The sequence below is a fragment of the Euprymna scolopes genome, chromosome 45 (assembly GCF_053919585.1).
Source record: "Euprymna scolopes isolate OS-2025 chromosome 45, ASM5391958v1, whole genome shotgun sequence".
Classification (NCBI taxonomy): Eukaryota; Metazoa; Mollusca; class Cephalopoda; order Sepiida; family Sepiolidae; genus Euprymna; species Euprymna scolopes.
In genome coordinates this window covers 46,938,887-46,960,099 of record NC_136526.1, presented here as the reverse complement: position 1 = coordinate 46,960,099, position 21,213 = coordinate 46,938,887, and the positions used below count along the sequence as shown (strand labels likewise).

The 21,213-nt window shown below is 34.0% G+C and overlaps 1 protein-coding gene across 1 annotated transcript in view; it reads left to right on the top strand.

Moving 5' to 3' along the window:
- The first annotated feature begins 14,195 nt into the window (after positions 1 to 14,195).
- The window catches only part of LOC145269176 (uncharacterized), a 96,756-nt gene continuing 89,738 nt past the window's right edge, over positions 14,196 to 21,213 (top strand). The window contains exon 1 of the mRNA XM_080124785.1: positions 14,196 to 15,672. The gene's annotated coding sequence lies outside the window, so the exon portion shown is untranslated. The remainder of the gene's footprint in view (positions 15,673 to 21,213) is intronic.

Sequence of the window (21,213 nt, the reverse complement as noted above, 5' to 3'; positions counted from 1 at the left end):
CAGGGTGGCCACAAAGTCTGGCTACATTATCTACATTTGACCAACCAACTCTGGTGTTCTGACTTCCTTACTCCTCCCATATCTCTCACCATCCCTAAAAGATTCTCTGCCTTCCTTGAATCTCTTATGCCACTCAAAAACTGATGCTTGATTCATATAAGATAATCCAAATTCTGTAGATTATGTAGCCAGACTTTGTGACCACCCTGTAGCTGAATCCACTGTGAAAAATTTCCCCCACTCTTTATCTGTGCCTAAATCAAAACGTAAATTCCATGAACAAAGCTTCTTTCTTAGAACTGCACGCCTGTGGAACTCTGTTCCATCTGCCTGCTTCCCACCTGACTACAACTTGGATGTCTTCAAGTCCAACGTTAACAAATTCCTAATGAACCGCCCTCTTAAGTAAACACTTCATTAAATCTCCACACTAACATAGTGTACTTGCAACAACCCTTATCCCTGAGTGGCTTCCGGGCCTTGATAAGTGGGTACCACTGTGTAAAAAACAAAAAAAATTCCTGAAGGAGCTTACCCATGCATATATAGACATGGATGTTTCACTGCAATGGCTCAGAAGTTCCATTTATGAAGAAAAGAAATTATTTTAACTGATCAAGACCAGAATCTACAAATGGATTTAAAAATGCCTGGGCTACGGGCAAATTATCAGGTCAGGTATTACCACTCAGTGATTTAAATCCCGAGCCATCTGATGTCTGGATGCCAAATCCAATATGTGGATAGCTGCTCAAGACCAGGGATTGATGGCCAATGCATTCAAGAAGATGGCAGGTCTCACTAATGACAACAAATGCAGAATCTGGTATCAAGTTGCAAGGTTCTTTTAGGGGATAGCTACTAAACAGCGAGACTTGATGGAGTATGTAAGTACCTCCACTGGACCATCTGTAAAGAATTAAACATCAAATGTTGCAGCAAATCCTGGGAACATCATCCTGAAAGAACAGTTGGAAATGCCTTATATACCATACATTACAACCATGTAATCCCTACAGCAACCTACCTTGAAAATGCTGCTGTCAAACCTGACATAGTTATATGGAATAAGTCAGAGATTACATTGCCCAGCACAACAAGGTATGACTTGCAGAGAGATACACTTTTACAGATCATGTGAAAACATACACCCTCACCAATAACCTCAAACTACAAATGTGATATAGTTGCATGCATGCCGGCCGATTTTTCATGAGCCAGAAAAACTTATAACACAAACTTGTTTTTTTATAAAAATATATAAAATATATATTTCTTTATGATGGCCTCATGTGCTTGCACCAAGCTAGAGATGTAGAGGGTGGACAGGAGGATGGATGAATGGAACCACGAGCTTGTCTAATGCTGCTTTGCTTGCTGGCTGTTTGCTTCTCCTGTTTTTTTGCTTTTCCTCTGCGCTATATTGGCAGGTGCACTACCCTCACCAGCAGTGAGTGTCAAATACTGGCAACATCAGTTTTTACAGCCTGATCCCAATCGTTCATCTGTCATACATGCATGTGCGTGTGTGCACACCTTGACAATGCGACACAAAAGCACATGCCAAGATATCACCCAGCTGGCCAAACATTTTGGTCAGGGCTGTCTCACAGATGAGACTGAAAAACTTATCAAGCCAACCACAGAAATAGCAAGAAAGAGCCAGCAGAAATATACCTTCTAAAAGAGGAACCTTGAACAGTGGGACTAACATTTTCTGGGGGAACTCTCCCAGGAATACACAGACAAAGAAGGTTCCTTGGATTGGCTCAAGAGGGGAGCCCTCCACCACGATCAGGAAAGGGTTATAATGGCTGTTCAAGACCAGGGATTGATGACCAATGCATTCAAGAAGATGACAGGGATCAGTAATGACAACAAATGCAGAATCTGGTATCAAGTTGCAAGGTTCTTTTAGGGGATAGCTACTAAAAAGCGAGACTTGATGGAGTATGTAAGTACATCCACTGGACCATCTGTAAAGAATTAAACATCAAATGTAACAGCAAATCCTGGGAACATCAACCTGAAAGAACAGTTGGAAATGACTTATATACCATAGATTACGACCATGTAATCTCTACAGCCACCTACCTTGAAAATGCTGCTGTGAAACCTGACATAGTTATATGGAATAAGTCAGAGAGAGTTGCAACCTTGATTCAAGTGAGTGTTCCTAATGATGGAGGTCTGAACAGAGCTGAAAGAGAGAAACAGACCAAATACCAAGGTCTCATGTATGATATGAAAAGAAACTGAAATCTTAGAGAGATATCAATCATACCAGTTATCATAGGTGCCACAGGGCTTATGAAGAAGAACCTAAAGTCCTACCTAACTAATATTCCTAGTGAATCAAGTGCAAAAGAGATCCATACAATTGCACTTAAGGGAAAAACAAGGATACTAAAAAGAGCTCTTGGTTGGTTTTAATAAAAAGCAGGGCAATGTTTGCAGCTGGTTTGGTTGCCCCATACCCAGCATTACAAACTTCAAAGGAAGAAATTAAGGAAGTGATTGACTATATTCTCGTAATGTTTGTGGAAATACATTCTCAGTGTCAATTTGAGTAAATATACAATTACAGATAGAAGAGAACTTGAATGCCTACTGGACACTATCCTTGTAAAGTTTGTTCATACAAGGGTTTGTCAGGATAACTGAGCATGAGGATATTTTTTCCCTACAAGAAAACTCTGACTAAATAACAGTTTCGTGGCCCAAATACTATCTCACTATGGTTAGCACACACTGGCTTTTATGTAAAACTAGCCTGGGTGCCCGAATGTTTGGATGTGTGTTGAGAAAAAAAAAGTGGAAGTAGGCAGGCAGGCTCAAACCAGTGAAGGGGGAAAAGAATGTAGAAAGAAAAAGCATGACGTCTTTGCCGTTGAAGCCACTGCCAAACCGGAAGTGGCAAAGGTTTAAATTAAAGCTAGTCAATCGAAGAGAGGGAATGATTTTCAAAAATATTGGTGAAAAAAGCGACCCCTCCTTGTAGAAAAGTGCCCAGTTCAGGGTGAAGGAATTAATGTTTTTAACCAATTTTTTTTATATTTGTCGTCCAAAGGGTCAAGCTTCAAAACGATACTTACCTCGTGAAAATTCATCGCCTCTGTCGAAAGTTTTAGGCAGACATACAAACATACATGATGATTTGCAACGTCTTGTCAGACGAGTGCCACTCCCTCAAACATTTAAAATCCATGAGCCCAAATGCCTGAGGGAGTATCTATACAAATATGATGTTACAGAGTCTTAGCTTTGTACAACAGCTAAGTCTCTCTCTCGGTTCAAAATGTTCAGATCCAGCAACAAGCAAGAGCAAGATAGCCAGCAACAAATTAAACTGCAGACCAGCTTAATGCGGGTAATGGTCTTCCGCTTTATGGTTTTTTAAATCAGAGATTTGCTTCTCCTAGAAAGGTTGCCTTCACCACAGCTTACGGGAGCCCTCTCTACCCCAGTACACACACACACACACACACACACAAATATACACGGTGCTAGTTGGCCGTTGACCCAGAAAAAGAGTTCATTCGCCCTTTGGAAGGTCTTGTTTTTAATCCTTCAGGGAGACTAGCCGCCCTCCTCACCAAACAAGTCTGGTGGGGGAACCAGTTTAGTCGCCGGTGACCCGACCATGAGGCAGGTAGTACTGGGTTACATGGTACCAGTAGCATATGACATGACCTGACTATAATACATACATACAGTAGCATATGACATGACCTAACTATAATACATACATAGCATATGTGTAAAAAAAAAAAAAAATAACCCTTATCCCAGAGTGGCTTCCGGGCTTTGATAAGTGGTGATCACTGTGTAAAAAAAAAAAAAAAAATATGACATGACCTGACTATAATACATACAAACATACATACATACATACATTTAAACAGGTGAGATTTATATTATAGATGTTAACTTTCTCCAAGTGAGGTTACCTAAAATACCTATTTACTATGCCTCCCCACGAGATAGAGTTAGACACCAGGGTCGATTTTAATGTGGAGAAAAGGTACAAAAATAAAAATTGTCTCAGTCATGAAGGATTTCTCCTCCACCGAAAGAGAACAAGAAATAGAAGTGCAGCATCTGAAGAACAGATACGGTATTTATTTGCTTCCCCACTGAGCAAATTAGGCACAAGGCCGTTTTTTAATGTGGAGAGAGAGGGAGGGGGGAGGGAAAGGGGGATCCTGCTCCCGAGAGGTGGGAAATGGGAGCTGGATAGTAACTGTGGTCGTAGGGTGATCCCTACCTTGACCAAGTTCAGATATGTGGGGTTACCCCCACATATGGTCTTTGCTAGTCATAGCTGGTCTTTGCTTGCAGCATCTGCCGGAACAGATGGTATTTATTTGCTCCCCCACCGAGCAAATTAGGCACAAGGCCGATTTTTAATGTGAGGAGTGAAGGGAGGGGGAAGGGAAAAAGGGGACCAGCTCCTGAGAGGTGGGAAATGGGAGCTGGTTAATGGTCAGGCATGTGGGGTTGCCCCCACATCTGGTCTTTGCTAGTCATAGCTAGTCATAGCTTGCAGCATCTGCCGGAACAGATACTACACTTTGATCTTGGCCAAAAGGCCAAGTAAAAGGTTACCTAAAGTAATAGCACAAAGCTGGATACTCTACCAGACGTGAAGAATTATTTTCTTGGAATCCAATAAGACCGAGACACCACAAGAAAGATAGACTGTAATATATTTAACTGGTCAATTGAGAAGAGGATCTTTTTTATGAACTCAATGTTTGAGAAATAAAGAACTTTAATGAACATTTAAATATCTATGTATCTCATATTGGGATTAAATGTTAGCGCTTGATATCTGACAACTTCAATTGAAAGGCAAATGAAACATCTGAGTGAAAAGAAACTGGAATTTTGAAAAAAAATCTCGATCATTCCAGTAATTATAGAAGCAACTTGACTCATGCAAAAGAATTTCAAAAATTAACTGGTATCTATACACTGTGAACCAAGTGTAAGAGAGATTCAAACAGTTGCAAAGGAAGAGTTAGAATATTCAAAAAATATATCTTTTGGTTGCGACGTATGAGATAGCAGGTAAATGTATGGCATTCAGTAGGATGCCCCATCCCCAGCTTGGACAAAATGATAAAAAAAAAAGTGAAAAACCATATTGTGAAAAATGTGGATTTGTATGTTCAGAGTGAGAAACATGCGATTATATGTAGATGAGAAAGGGCTGACATCTCAGAAAATTCAACAAGTCCCCCAGGTTGCAGATGAGGCAATCCTTCCAATAATAGAAGACAACTTTGAAATATCCTGAGAAAATTATAAAAATGAACAAGATAAAGAAGATATATACTACTGGCATGCATACTCATTTATACACCAAGCAAGAAACAACTATGTAAACATTTTTTGGAAAAAAAAAAATGTACTCCAGCCATGACAGAAGCAAACCATAAAGCTTTGGTGTAACAATGTCTACCTCCTCTATTCATCCATCCATAGCCTTGAGCCCCTGGAGGGGCATAGGCCATCTACAAATTTTGTAGATGTTTTTGTAGCGAGGAGTTCTTTTTACAGGGTGAGGGTGCTGGCTCCATGCCTAACCTTCCTGAAGGTACATACAGCGCCTAGCCTTCCCAAATGATCACCCATCTGGTATTGGCCAAGCTCAACATTGCTTAACTTTGGTGATCTGGCGAGAACTGGTGTGTCAACGTGATTGTGCCGTACATTATGGCCTCTATATACAGGGTGAAATGAGAAGATTGCTGCCCTAGAAAAAACGACATGATTCCATTTCCAATTGATGAAAACCGGTTTTCTTTTTTCTTTTTTTGCTGACCATCTACTAGTTGGCTAGTTGTGTACAAATCCCAAGAGCGATAGGAGCCTTCTATCATGTCTGAAAGCGACACAATGTTTAATGAGCAAGATCGGAGATGTGCCATTGTACAACTCATGTTCTCTACTAATCCAAGTTATGACAATGGGAGCATTGCCAGCACCCTCAAAATGCAAAAATGCAAATACAGATAGCAGGGACATGCTCAGTATGATGAAAACAGTTTCCAGCCATGGTTATGGTTTTGGTGTGGTTTCAAGCGAGGTTCACATCATGCCACCTCACATCGTCAAAGTCTGCTTGAAAGTCAACACCAAAGTGTAACTGAATTTGCTGAGGCATGTGGTGTTCCCCTGGTACAATCAGGTGGCTGCTGGCAGACTCTGGGTGTGACAACAAGACTCGGCACCAGCCTACAAGTCCAAAGAGACCCAGGCTTGGCTTCAGAAGAAGTGCTACGACTTTCTAGCTTTCTCTCACTGCCCCACCTCTTTCCCTGACTTGAACTCGCTGGACTACTTCATTTGGTGATACGTCGAGAACATCACCAACATGACCTTCCACAATAGCAAAGCCAGCATGATCGCCACCATCTATCGAGTATTTGCCAAGCTCCCACCGGCATATGTAGAAAAGACATGCTCCCAGTTCTGGACATGTATTGAAGCAGTGATTGAGGCTGAAGGCGACTACATTGAATAGACGTCAGCTCTACTACATAATCAAGTTACCTGAATTGATTTTTTTTTTTTCAACAAAAGTTTTAAAAGAAAGCTGTTGGGTTGTTTTCTGTGGGGCGACAATTTTATTGGTCCACCCAATATATCAACAACAGAAAAGAAATAAAGGCATGATAAGCCATGGTCAGTTGCAAGATATTCAATCTATCCTCCAGGTTTCAAATGAGGCACAGCCTCCATCAATAGAGGAGGACTTTGAATTATCAGAAAATATGAGAACGAAGAACGAGATGAAGAAGACTAAATGCTGTCATGGTGACTATAAGCTGAGATAAAATAAGCTCCACAGTTTATTTAGTACATAAAATAGAAAGAGGGTAACAATGGTGTAAACATCCATTTTGTTTGCGGGGAGGATGAGGGGATGACGTCTCAGCTATGACAAAAGCAAACTAGTGAGAAATATAAAGTTTTGAAAAAATGATTTGCCATCTAGATTCACCATGTATAGCAACAACAGAAAAAAAAAAAACAAGTGAAGCATGTATGGTCCCCGTGAGTGCATAGTGAACGAAGCATAAAAAAAATGTTCAGCATTACCCCCCCCCCCTCATTTAGTCCCAAAAGTCCCCAGAGGACGTCAAATCCTGATGAAAATAAACAAATGGTGCAATTTTAGGCTTAACATATTTAAATTTGAGTTTTGCGCCATGCAAAAAAAAAAAAAGAAATGATTTAAGTCCATCATTTGCACCCCCACCCTCATTTAGCCCCAAAAGTCCCCAAGGCCTTAACATATTTAAATTTGAGTTCAGCACCATGCAAAACTGCTAAATAGACATACACAGAAAAATTTGGACAAATATGGTAAAATAGTCCCAAAAATGAAGCGCTTTTATTAGCCCTAAAAAGAGCCCCTGAGGCACATCTAAGATTTATTGCATGGTATAGACAAACACAATTATACAGAAATCAGTTAGTTACAACTTTTCAGAAAGTTTTATAAAAATCCAAGGCATTTTTTTTTTTTTTTTTTTGTCAATTCTAATAAGTTACAATGGTAGCTTTCAAATTATGCAGTCGAAATTACCTGAATATTACGGAATTATTAAACAAAACAACTTTAATCGTGTTAGCAGGTGAAAAATTGCCGTTATCTTGTTTAAATCAAAACGGAAAATTACCTCCCTTTTGCAAACTCTCCTGTGTCTTCCGATCGTTTTCATCAAATTCTATTTTTTTTAATTTTCTTTAATAATTTTCTACCTTATCGATTTTCGTAATTTTTGGATATAATCATCTTAAGAATACGAGGAATAGGTAGATACCATTGTTTTCATGTGAAATTCAGAATTACAATTTCCGAAATTTCGCCCCAATAGTGTAAAAGCGCTAAAATATTGCTTTTAAATAGAATAAAAAAACTATTTGTAAACCGTTTATTTATTTTTTTTTTTTCGAATATACTTTGAAATACGTACAATTACGCTCTTTATCTTCTGTTATAAATCCCACACATTAACGCTTTCTTTTCCATATTTTATTAAATTTATTGCATATGAAAAATAGGCACTTCTGCATGACAGTGACATATTAGCAACAGAGACGAGTTATCGATCTCTGTTCTTCGAAAGAGAACTGCCGTCTAGCGGCCATGATGTGAACCTCAAATATAAACAAGTGTTGGTTTATCAGCATTTTTATAGGAATTTTTTACATCCCTAACACGAAACTGTGAATAAAATATAAAAAAAAACTCGTAATTTCTCTTTTAAAAGTGGATTGTTTATTTTCTTTATGGATGATACTTCCAAAATAAACTATTAAAGTTGTTTAAAAAGTAATAAAAATATTTTTTTTTTATTTAAAAAAAAAAAAAACAGTAATGAATTTTCCGAACTCAATATTTTTCAATTTTTAAACTTTAAAAATCTATCAAAATTTTTCTATTGATTCTATTTTTACGATATTTTAAGGGTCAATGTGAAATTTTATGCTCTTTCCAATAAACCGAATATAATATTTTTTAGACAAACGTTTTTTTTTAATTCACGCCCCCCCCCCCATTTTCAAGTGTCTATTAAAAAATAAATAATTAATTTACTCACCAAAGTGTTATATATCACAAATTGAAGAGAAAAGGTCAATAAATAATATATTCAAATTTAAAACAAAAAAAAAGTAGTTTTTTGATAACAAAATAAATAACACAAAATATATGAAAATATATATGAAAATCGAAACATTTATTTTATAAAAAAATGTATCAAAATATAATTTTAATGAATTAATATAATTTCTTTTCAAGGAGTGATTTAATGTATCGAAATATAATTTTAGTTTGATAATGTAGCAAAATAGATTTTTCAAAACATGATACGTTTATAGAGGTTTAAGAATAATTTTTGGGTTTATATTGCTCGAAAAAGGTATCAAAAAACAAATAAGTGTTATCAGAGGCAAGATAAGTTACTTTTCTACCTAACTGGATATGTTTTTATTTAATATAACATGTTTATTCAGCACTAAAAAAAATACAGTGTTTACCGATGTATTGGAAAATTAAAAATGGCACCCAACTCTCTCTTTGACACGGTGAGTTTCAGAAAAGGGGTTAAAAATTAAAAAATATACAAAATACTGTTAAAAACCTACCGAAACTATGTCAGCCTATTTCACGGTAACATATATTGAGTGAGTTTCTAAAAGTATTTTGTCTAGTTTTTTATTTTTAACTCCTTTTCCCAAACTTACAGTGTCAAAGAGAGAATCGGGCTCATTTTTAATTTTCCAATACATCGTAAACACTATGTTTTTCGAGCTGAATAAATATGTTACATTAAATAAAAACACTACAAAATCATCCAGTTAGGCAGAAAAGTAACTTATCTTGCCTTTGGTAACATTTATTTGTTATATATTTGTTTTTTGACAACTTTTTCGAATCTATGTGTACAGTAAAACAAACCCTAACTTTTTTTTACAGTAAGATTTTGTAAACATATATCAAAATTTAAAAACCGTAAACATTTATAGAGGTTTAAGAATAATTTATTGTTTTTTTAAAAAAATTTTTTACACAAAGATAGTTTGTCTTTTTTTCCGCAATAAGATTGTATAAACATCAAAATATAATATTTTTTTTTGTCAATGTAGCAAAATATAATTTTAATATAGAAGTTTTTATTTATTTATTTATAAAAATTTATAGAAATTTTATAATAGTATTGTTTTTTTTGGGGGGGGGGTTTCAATGAGTGATTTTCAGTGAAACCTTTTTGAAATATAGTGTTTGCAAAGTTACAAGGGATAGTCTCCTTATTTGTCCAAAAAAACCCTTCTAGGGGATTGTCTTTGCACAAACTTTTAGAAAGGCACGAGTTATCGACCCCCTGTTCGGCTGACACGTCCTATATCGGCCGTTTTTTAAACTAAAATACACATATTCGCCTCCTATCACTGTCATGCAGAAGTGCAGAAAATGCATGTTGTATTAAATAATCATTGTTTCTGTCAAAATATGTCTGTAAATTAACATTTAGTATTTTTTTACGAGATAGATTTTGGTACATCTACAGTTTATCAACAAAAATGGAGATGCCAATTTTTTCAGGCACCTGTAGCGTGGTACATTATATATATCCCCCAGTCGTACAAAATATGAAAAATGTATTGAATTGAGGAAGAAACGAGCAACGTGTTAAATTGAAATAAACGAACTAGAACTTATTTCATGAAGAAACAAATAAAAGAAAAGATACAGCACGTGTTTAGTTTGGCGTGCATCTCCCGCTGTTAGCTGGTGAGAGGGAAAGTCTATTGTTGTAGAGAGAGAGAGAGAGAGAGAGAGAGAGAGAGAGAGAGAGAGAGAGAGAAAGCGTGTAAGGTGTACATACTGTTTGTTGGCTCTTGCCCCACACATAGTAGTAGGGGATGTGAAGCGTACCCTGAAGGGAGCACTAGGTCCGTCGACCGCTCAGATCGGGAGCCAAATCGAAAAGAAGGAAAAAGCTAAGGTCTCTTGCTATGTAGTTGCTTCCGGTGTCCTTCGCGCATGTGTGGATTTCCTTTAAATGGAAGTGACGTTGCCCATGTGTGTGTATGTGTGTGCTTACGTATGCATACATGTGTGTACGTTAGAGTATGTGTGTATGCACATGAATGTGTGTATGTACGTGAAAGTGAATATATGTACGTGTGTGTATGTGCGTGTGTATGTATATGACAAGAAAAGTTGCTTGAAATGTGAATGCGTGAGACAAGAAAAGACTTGCACAATACTCCCCTTCCCAGGAAAAAAAATATACAGTGTATATTTTTTTTTTTTTTTAAATAAGTAATGTTTTGGGCAATTAACTTTTCTTCCTGTTTTTTGTTGTTGGTGTGGTTGTTTCAAAAATGGAGTGTGTTCATAAAAAACTACTTACGCGTGGAAAAGGCGTTTACTCTTTTTTTTAGGCTGACATCTGTTTTTTGCTTTTTTTGTGCTGACATGTGCAACCAGTTGCTTGGACAGTAAAGTGAATTGTTCGTTTGGAAGGAAAATTTTTGTTTGTGTTGACGTGAGTGTGCAGTTCTAGGATCTTCGCAAGTGAGTCTGCGGTAGTGGGTGTACATTGCCTGTACGGGTGCCTGTTGCGCATTAATTCGTATTGAACGGGGGTGTTCAGTTGCCAGCTGTCAACAAAACTTCCAGTCCTGAGTTTATCCGTGTGCGTGATGCATCTCAACTCGTATTGTTGATTCAACTTATTCTTATGTGTTGATAGGGGTGTCCTGTTATTGTTACTTTATTGTTGCATCTGCTGTGTGGGAAAGAACGTGTATAGGCCTATGTGATTTTGTTCCTCGCGTTTGTTGCAGGGTAATGTAAGGAAACCGTGAAAAATATTTGTCAAGCTTGAATTTTTTCAAATTCAGTATGAAGTCGACAGCTCCGTGTCTATTTTTCTTTGCCGAGTCTGACGAGGGTTTCGACATTGTTGTTCGTCTGCTGCTGGAGAAATTCTCTTTTTCCTCACCGTCTGTATACCCAACATTGCTTGGGTTTAGTCAAATAACAGGGTGATGTGCCGGTTGTCTGAAAATGAAAAGAGTTCTGGAAAAACGAGGTCCATTAGCGTGAAGATGAAAAGGGCGGGGGGGGGGGTTCAATGCCATTGTTGCTTGTTGAGATTCTTGTCGGTAGTAGTTTACTTGTTGTTTTTCTTTGTAGAAAAGTTTGTTCTTTTTGTTTATCACATAAAACGTGTATCTCGCTCAAACAATTCATTTAAAAAAAGTAGGGTCACCATGTGTGTTCGTTTCACGTCGGTCGGTCGCCAGTGTGTTGCGGGACTTGTGGTAAAGAAGGAAATGGGTGTTCATCTCACGTTCGTGTGTCACCCGTTTGTAGCAGACTGGTGGTATATTATATATATCCCTCAGTCGTACAAAGTAGGAAAAATATATTGAATTAAGGAAGAAACGAACATGTTAAATTGAAATAAACAAACTAGAATTTATTTCATGAAGAAACAAATAAAAGAAAGGGTACAGCACGTGTTTAGTTTGGCGTGCATCTCTCACTGTTAGCTGGTGAGAGGGAAAGTCTATTGTTGTAGAGAGAGAGTGTGGTTGTTTCAAAAATGGAGTGTGTTCATAAAAAACTATTTACGTGTGGAAAAGGCGTTTACTCTTTTTTTAGGCTGACATTTGTTTTTTGTTTTTTTGTGCTGACATGTGCAACCAGTTGCTTGAACAGTAAAGTGAATTGTTCGTTTGGAAGGAAAATTTTTGTTTGTTTTGACGTGAGTGTGCAGTTCTAGGAGTCTTTGCAAGTGAGTCTGCGGTAGTCGGTGTACATTGCCTGTACGGGCGCTTGCTGCGCATTTGTTAGTGTTGAACGATGGGTGTGCAGTTGCAGGTGTCTTCGCAAGTGAGTCTGCGGTAGTGTGTGTACATTGCCTGTACGGTCGCCTGTTTTGCATTCATTCATATTGAACGGGGGTGTTCAGTTGCCAGCTGTCAACGAAGCTTCCAGTTCTGAGTTTATCCGTGTGCGTGGTGCATCTCAACTCGTATTGTTGATTCAACTTCTTCTTATGTGTTGATAGGGATGTCCTGTTATTGTTACTTTGTTGTTGCATCTGCTGTGCAGGAAAGAATGTGTAGAGGCCCATGTGATTTTGTTCCTCGCGTTTGTTGTTTGTGTGCGACAAGAAAAGGCTTGCACACACCTGTTGTTAAAATCAGAGGGAGAAATCAGTATTTTAACCTATGAGCCAAGCAGAAGCATGAAAAAAAAAAGATTAAACTAGATGATGATTACATCCTGAAAGAGCTAATTACTACGTGCCTCAGCGTAGTATAAACACTTCCAACCTCCTCATGTTAAGAAATAAGAAAATACTGTGAATTTGCTTTCTTTTTTCCATCTTGTACCTATTTACTATGCCTCCCCACGGGACAGAGTTAGACACCAGGGTCGTTTTTTAATGTGGAGAAAAGGTACAAAAATAAAAATTGTCTCAGTCGTGAAGGATTTCTCCTCCACCGAAAGAGAACAAGAAAATGAAGTGCAGCATCTGAAGAACAGATACTACACTTTGATCTTGACCCGAAGGCCGAGGAGGAGTCTTGTATTCAACGTTCTGAAAATACATAATTGTTTTAAAACGATTGCAATTTAAACGGTTAGATAGAATGAGAAACGCTCTATAAAATGATATATAAAGTAAAGGTATTATAACGAAAACTTATTTGAAAATACATCATTTAAAATCAAAATTAAAAATTCCACAATGACTTTCTTCTCAACCTAATATTTCCCATGACGTATCATGACGTAGACAGCAAGCAATAGCTCGTGTAAGTTAATATGCGTGATACCCAAAAAACATTTTTTTTTCCTCTAATTTTGTCGTAGGAAAAAAATTGGTAAAAAGCAAAACACAAATGGTATTTTTTTACGACCTCAGCATAGTATAAACACCCCCAACTACCCTATGTTAAGAACGGCTTTCAAAATACCCCCCCGCCCCCCTAATCTCCCCATGTTACTAACGACTTTCGGAATAAACACCCCCTCCCATCCCCAACCTCAAAAGCCATTCTTAACATGGAGAGGTTGGGGTGTTTATAATACGCTGGGCTGGGGTAGGTGTATCAGAAAGTGGCCATTAAAAATGGTGATAAGAACTTTAATAATTCAACTTAATATCTTTCGAAGCTTATAACTACTTGAAAAAAATCTAATTCAAACCTTAATGTTTTTTTCAATTAAAGAGCAAAGACCAAACTTTTTAAAAAAATAACAGGTTTAATAGCAAATCATGCAATATTTGTTTTTTAAATCGGTTTTCTTTAAAAAAAGATTTAAAGAAAATCGACGTATTTTGACTTGCTTCGATAAATATATGTAAATATAAATGCCAAAAATCACTTACCTCTGAAAAAATACTATTAAATGGGTAGTTCCATTCTTCATTGTTAAGAATTTATCCATATTTATATTTTAAATTCCATGTATTTTTTAAATAAAAGGATTTTTTAAACCGAGGGTCCTAAAAAATCGCATTTTCGTAATGTGTTTTGTGCCATAAGCTTAAAGGCTGCTACTTTGGAATTTATCAAATATGGATTCGTCAAAGGGACATAATTAATGTCTCTTTTTTATTGTGTGCTGTTAACCAAAATTAGTATTTTTGGTCCTTCATAGTTAAAAAAAACACACACACACATTCACTTGTTAGTTTTTCCCCTAAAACAAAAAATCCAGTTGGCCGATTTTTTTAAATTCTCTTAATGAAATACACGAGTTTTTGATTGATATATTTTAATACTTCTTTATCGACTGATTTTTTCTTTTTTTTAAATATCTAAAAAAAAAAAAAGAAAACATTAAATGAAATAGAAAAAATTGCCATCAGCGTCCGGTATTTACTTGACGATATAAACACAACATGAGCTTTCATTTAAAAAAAAAAAATCAACGTAGTTTAAAAAAAAAAAAGGTTTTACACTTTGGACTTTACAGGTAAATTTCCAAAAACACTCCTTTTTTTGTTTTAAATTAGAATATTTTATTTATTGATCTTTTATCTTCAATTTGTGATATATAAATCTTTGGTGAATAAATTATTTAATTTTTAATAGACATTTCAAAATGGGGGGGGTGAATTTAAAAAATAACCTTTGTCTAAAATATTATATTCGGTTTATTAGAAAGAGCATAAAATTTCACATTGACCCTGAAAATATTGAAAAAATTGAACCAATAAAAAAATGTTAATAGATTTTAAAAATTTAAAAATTGAAAAATATTTAACTCGTAAAATACAGTTGATTTCATTACATAAAAAAAATGGGTGTATGAAGGCGCGCCGGCACTTTGTAAACACTGTTTTTTTTTTTTTTTAATAAAAATTAATATTTCTATTATTTTTTAAACAACTTTAATAGTTTATTTTGGAAGTATATTCCATACAGAAAATAAACAATTCACTATAAAAAAAAAATAAATTACGAGTTTTTTTTTTATATTTTATTCGCAGTTTTCTGTTAGGGATGTCAAAAATTACCCCAAATTTCTGATACACCTAGGGCTCCCGGCAGGGGTACGTCGTAAAAATTTACCAAACAAATGAATATTCGTACAATTTTTTCCTATCTTGCCTGTGAACAGACGAAAACTAATCGATAAAATATGGCAGGATCTTTTGGAGCTAACGACTTCAATATATTCGATCTAAATTAAGAAAGAAAAAAAATGTAAGCATACGATATACGATAAATGACGTTTATCTACCACCTAAACCAAGGGAGACTATCGTCAAAAAGCATAAAATCATGACGTAAGAAACAGAAAACCAAATAATATTTGGCCAAGTTTTCCAGTCTCCTCAGTGAAAAAACAGGCGAAAACTTATTGAAAAATATGGCAGCGTTTATCGAAATTAATTAATTAAGTATGTCCGATTTAATCTAAAATGAGAACGAAAACAATAAGAGACTAAAAAAGAAAAGAAAAAAGTCCTTTAAGATAAGATTTACACTTTCTGCTAAATCAAGGGAGATTATCGCCTAAGAGCACATAAAATCATGACGTCACGAAAGTGGAATCGGTGTCAAATAAAAAATTAATATTGTTATTGACGATCTTTCCATTGCAGTCTCAACACGGTAAATGCTTTATTATTTTAATCCTTTCGTCGTTCGTTCTTATCGAATATTCAAGTTTGCGTATGTGAAACAACTATTATTTAATAAGTTATAATACTTTTTTTTGTGTGTGGACATTGTTATTTTGGAGGGAGGCACAGGCAGACGTCTTTTTAATTAACACCTTTTGTTTGACAATAAAGGGTTTGTTTTACTGTACACATAGATTCGAAAAAGTTGTCAAAAAACAAATATATAACAAATAAATGTGGGTTTGTATTACTGTACACATAGATTCGAAAAAGTTGTCAAAAAATAAATATATAACAAATAAATGCTATCAAAGACAAGATAAGTTACTTACCTAATTGGATATGTTTTTAGTGTTTTTATTTAATGTAACATGTTAATTCAGCTCACAAACATACAGTGTTTACTGATGTATTGGAAAATTAAAAATGGCGCCCAACTCCCTCTTTGACACGGTAAGTTTCAGAAAAGGAGTTAAAAAAAGTTAAAAATATACAAAATACTGTTAAAACCCCACCGAATATATTTCAGCCTATGTCACGGTAACATATATTGAGCTAGTTTCTAAGAGTATTTTGTCTAGTTTTTTATTTATAACTTCTTTTCACAAACTTACCGTGTCAAAGAGAGAGAGTTGGGTTGGGCGCCATTTTTAATTTTCCAATACATCGGTAAACACTGTTTTTCGAGCTGAATAAACATGTTACATTAAATAAAAACACTACACAATATTATCCAGTTAGGTAGAAAGGTAACCTATCTTGTCTTTGATAACATTTATTTGTTATATATTTGATTTTGACAACTTTTTCGAATCTATGTGTACAGTAATACAAACCCATAAATGTTATCAAAGGTAAGATAAGTTACTTTTCTACCTAACTGGATAATTTTTTTAGTGTTTTTATTTAATGTAGCATGTTTATTCAGCTCGAATGTTTATCAATGTATTTGAAAAACATAGATGGCGGCGGACTCTATGTTGAACACGTTAAGTTTGGGAAAATTAGTTCAAACTAAAAAATTATACAAATACTGTTAGAAACTCACTCAATATATGTTTCTGTGACATTAGGGAAGATCGATTTTGGAACCATGGTGATGATAGTTGAGGTTTAACATAGAAAAGACCTACACGAAATATTTTTTTTATAAAATCGTTTCCTTTTCTTGTGGAAATGACTTTTAAAAAGTTTAAAAATTGCAGTTATTAAAAGTTTTTCGGTAAATTGTCAAGTACGTCCCGTCATCAGAACAATCTATACCATTAAGAAAATGGAATCATTATTTAGAATACGTTTTAAATAGGTACGGACAAAACTGAGCGGACAAAAATAGGGGGACCTAGTTTTGAAAGCCGATTTATCATAATTTTTTTGTAGGTTTCCGACTATTTTTTTTAATTGTATTTGAAAGACTAAGGACTAAACTTAATTTCGAAAAGGAAAAAAATATTTGTATAGGTGGAAAAAAAAAGTTATGAAAAAAGTTTTCATGGCGGGCTACCCAATTCAGCTAAATTTTGAAGTAAAATAAATTCATTGTAAAAAATCCTTTAAAAGATAAATATTAGTTTTCTGGGTCTATTTCAAAGATAATTAGTAAAGTATAAAGTCCTAAGATATTGAATTAAAAAAAAAAACACCTTCTTTGTACAAAACATAAATTAATTAGCCCAAAACCGAGTGATTCTGCTGTTCGCAAAACGCAAAAAACTACAATTTTGTAAACACAAAATATACGCAGGCTCAAAATTTTAGGCAGTTGAAAGACTGTGAAAATAACGTCATGTAATTAAAAGGAAGGAAGGGGTATAATAGTTTCCATTCATTCCCAAACGTGCATCCGTACATTCCTATTCTGAACGTTTGTATACATTTCTCCATTTTTTTTTTATTTACTTATTTTTCTATGTTCCTGTTTGTAAATTAATTTTCTTTTTTAATTATTGTTCACTATTATACAAAAAATATGTTACGGCAAAAGTTTCACATTCTTGCGAGCAAGGAAATCATTAAAATCTTGCATATAAAAATTATGAGAAACCTGTAATTTAAAAAAAAAAAAAGTAGAAATATATTTTGCAATTATAATTTTTTTGTGTGAAAATATTAAATAAACAATGCTTAATTGAATGGTAATATCGGTAGTTCGAGAAATTCATTTTTCTTCGAGTTATATCGAATTCATTAATATGGATTTTAGGGACTTTTTTCGTAATATTCCAGTAAAAATTATTTTATTTTATTTTTATTGTTAAAAATTACGATGGTTTATTTATATATAAAAAAAAGAAAAATAAATTCTTGCGTTTTTTTTTTACTACTGAAAACCATAACTTTAGTAAAGGTATTTTTTATTTAAACAAAATAATACATTTCCACTAAGATTTAAATAAAACTAATTAGTTCATTATATTCCGCGATCACTATTTGAAAAATACTGCAAATTTCATTAAAATTGGTTAATTCTCTGATTTTTGGTGATTTTTTTTTTTTAAAGTAAAGGGAAGGGTTAAAATGTTTATGCATTTTGAGCATCGGCATTCACTTTGCCCGTACCTAGTTTTAAACTACATTTTTAAATAAAATGAGTGAGGATAATGAATTAATAAAATAAATATTAAATGTAGAGGCAAAATTATGTTTTTTTTTGTTTTTTTTTTTCTTTTTTAATAATAGCGACCAAAGTTCGCTTTTTCATTTCAGGAACTTTTTTTGGGGTGGGAACATTTCAGATTTCACCGTTTTAAATACACGCTCGTTATTGCTATTGAAAAGTAACGTTTGTTTATTATTTAATTTGAAAACATTACGATTTTAAGCTTAATTATTTCGAAAGGAGAAACGAAAAGACTTGTTTAAAATGTATATTATTATATTTCAAGTGTCTGCAGTATAGGAAAAAAATAAATGGATTTAAACATATTTGTTTCATAAAATAAAATATGCATCCAGTGCGCCAGTGCGGTTGAAAGCCAAATCACAACGTAATATTAGGAAAAATAAACAAATGTTTTACTTGTTTGAAATTTATGTTTCTTTATCTTTTTTTAATTGTTTTTTCTATTAGGTTGGTGCAAAAATAATGCCATATTTTGACGTTCAAACGAACGTCAAAAACATTATTTTTGTGACCAACCTAATATTTCACATCAAATTCTATTTGAATTTTTTTATTAAAATATCGTAATATTCCCGTTTTATATTAAAAAAAAAAAAAAACATACAATTTTATTCTACATTCTTTACGAAACATAACTACATAAATCTTCAAGATTTTTTACTTAATAAAAAATACTTTGCAGAAAATTAGTGTTAAATTTTTATTTTATTTTATTTTTAGGGAGTAATTGTTTTTAAGCAGTATTTTTCTTCTAAAATTATAGTTTTAAAATCAGATAACTCACAAAGGTTAATATGAGTAAATGAGGAAACTGCTTTAAAGGTTTTTCGGTACTTGTGCATCTATGTTATTGTGCTAAAATAAATTTGATTTATAAAGCCATTCTTAACATGAGGAGGATGGGAGGATGTGTTGTAACTACTCTGTACTTTCACCTAACAATTTAATAAACAAAAATTATAGCGAAAAAAATAAATTTAACTTGAAAATAATTTTTAAAATAGCATGGTAACATAGATGAACAAGCATTGGTTTTTCACTCTAAACACTAAACACTTGTTTAAAATGGCACAGCTACAGCAAGAATGAATCTCTTTATGGATAAATTCATGTTATCGAAGGAGAACCTAAAGTCTGCTAGAAAAATGTTTAAACTAAACACTACTATGTCTCTGATTTGGTCTGGTCCTCTCTCTTCAATACATCTAATTCAACTCTACAAAGTTTTTCATTATTTCGTATAACTAGCACTTTTTTTTACATATGAAACTGGAAGATAGCCTAATACAGTTTCCTTCAGTTATAATCTATTTATTTATTTTACTTTTCAGATTAGAATGTCAGTAAAAGCACAACGTTCAGTTTTAACCCGTGGTTCACAAATATTTGCCACCTTATCGTTTGGATGAAACAGCACCCCCAATTTCATGACAAGTCATCCAGTTTAGTTATTTCCTCAAAAAGTTATTCCCACTTAAAAAATAATGAGATTTCTAAGTTAATTGCCAAGAAAATAATTAGTACTTGTCAAGCAGTCAATCCACAATTACCCTTGTTAAGGAAACGTTATATAGGACAGAAGGTCAATATATTTTGCTATAAGAGGGCCAGACAGATTGACAGGAAATCTCTTGCAGCAATCAAAGTGAAAAGAATGAAGGAATAGCTAGATAGACTGATATATCTTCTTGTAGCTGTAAACTTTCTGTCTTGAGATGTGATGACTTTGCTGTAAAGTGCAAGACAGAAATTGTCAAACAAGGCACATAATCTGCGCTTGTCCTCCTAACAAGGAGGTAAAATTAATTCAATAGATTCACCTGCAATTATGTTCCTTTTTGTGCAAAATAAAATAACATATTGTTATTTATTATGTATTCTTGCTCTATTATTAAACATAAAATTTTTGCAATTTTCAGGTTCCACTAGAAGAACTGCCATTTAAAGCAATTTTAAATCAATTGATAGAACAACAAGAAGCCCAACAACATTTACTGGTCCTTTGGGAAAACTTTGTATCAATAATTATCAAGATTTGCCTCAAGTAGAATTCTAAAAAATTAGTGTCCCTCCCGATCATCATTATCTGAAACAAATAATTTAATTGAAGACCAGAGACTACTTTTTGAGTATGCTGTTGGCATTTCTCGAGGAGAAGGATATACAACTTAGAAAATTGGGCTCTTGAATCAAACAAGATGGTTAACATAAGCCACAAGGTTAATGTGTTTATGGACCAGAGTTGTCTATCCTCAAACACTATGATAAATTAAATTTAGTTCTATTATAACATAGTTTTTATTATTGCGTTTAATAAAAAGTTAAAATACATGGTTCTGTAACTTGTATCAAGTTGTTATATTGTGTAATACATCTTCACATATCTTTTTGAATTATGAAATTTAAAAGACTTAGTCGCTAATTAGCCTCTTTTTCCAATTCTTTTTAATCAATGCAGTAAAAGTTGAGATATTTTGGTACTTGTGATTCACAATTAAAATTAAAATTCAAGTGTATATTTTGTTTTAATGTATTTCATATAAATATATCAATTTTAATTGAATTTTTTATAAAAATAGTGAAATTTCAGTGTTGTGTAAAATACTATGAAAATGAAGGCTTTTTTCAGCATTTTCTTACACGAATTTTTAAAATAAAATGCTCAATTTTCTGTTCAAGATAGGAATCTAATTTTTGGTATCTGTTCTTATCACATCAAATCCCAACTATCATCACCAGTGCCATGTTGATTTTCTGAAAAAAGTTGCAAATCAACCTGCCCTACCGTGACATAGGCTGACACAAAATATTGAGAATTGACATGTATGTTAATATTAACAACTTTTCATGAGAGATGTACTCACTTTTTTTGCCAGAGATTTAGCTTTTACTGGCTATGTTTTGAGG